The 962-nt window shown below is 34.3% G+C and overlaps 1 protein-coding gene across 1 annotated transcript in view; it reads right to left on the reverse strand.

The window, feature by feature from the left end:
* The window catches only part of LOC106872908 (papilin), a 151,893-nt gene that overhangs the window by 64,809 nt on the left and 86,122 nt on the right, over window positions 1–962 (reverse strand). The window lies entirely within an intron of this gene.

The raw sequence follows: 962 nt of genomic DNA on the forward strand, positions 1-962 counted from the left end.
ATGATGGTGATAGTGTGATGATGGTGGTGGTGTGATGATGGTGGTGGTGTGATGATGGTGGTGGTGTGATGATAATGGTGGTGGTGGTGGTGGTGTGATGATGGTGGTGGTGTGATGATGGTGGTGGTGTGATGATGGTGGTGTAATGACAGTGGTAGTGGTGCAATGATAGTGGTAGTTGTGGTGGTGGTGGTGCAATGATGGTGGTGGTGATGTGATGACGGCGGTGGTTGTGCAATGACAGCAGTGGTAATGGAGGTCGGTGCATTGGTGGTGGTGGTAGTGGCGGTGGTTGTTGCAGTGTTAAAAGTGATATGATAGTCATCACTGCATGCTCACAACAGTGGTGGTGGCCATCATAATGGTAGTGGAATAAGGCTGATGGAAGAATGAAAACAAGTGAATGAAAAATGAATGAAAAATGATTGGAAAATAAATAAAAAATAATTGAAAACTGAATGAAAAACGATTGAAAAATGAATAAAACATTTGAAAAATGAATAAAAAAATTTTTAAATGAATAAAAAATTATTGAAAATGAATGAAAAATTTGAAAAATGAAAAAATAACTGAAAAATGATTGAAAAATGATTGAAAAATGAATGAAAATTGAATGAAAAATGATTGGAAAATAAATGAAAAATAATTGAAAAATGAATGAAAAACGATTGAAAAATGAATAAAACATTTGAAAAATGAATAAAAAATTTTTTAAATGAATAAAAAATTATTGAAAATGAATGAAAAATTTGAAAAATGAAAAAATAACTGAAAAATGATTGAAAAATGATTGAAAAATGAATGAAAAATGAATGAAAAATGATTGAAAATCTGCTGCCCACTTACGTCCTGGGATTATTGGACCTGTTTGGTTTCTTGGAGTTGTGGCGTTCGGGCCACACAAGTTATAACAATCTGCCATGGTAGGGAAACGGTTAGCATTGCCACCACACCCTCCATAC

Source organism: Octopus bimaculoides, chromosome 30, assembly GCF_001194135.2.
Source record: "Octopus bimaculoides isolate UCB-OBI-ISO-001 chromosome 30, ASM119413v2, whole genome shotgun sequence".
Classification (NCBI taxonomy): domain Eukaryota; kingdom Metazoa; phylum Mollusca; class Cephalopoda; order Octopoda; family Octopodidae; genus Octopus; species Octopus bimaculoides.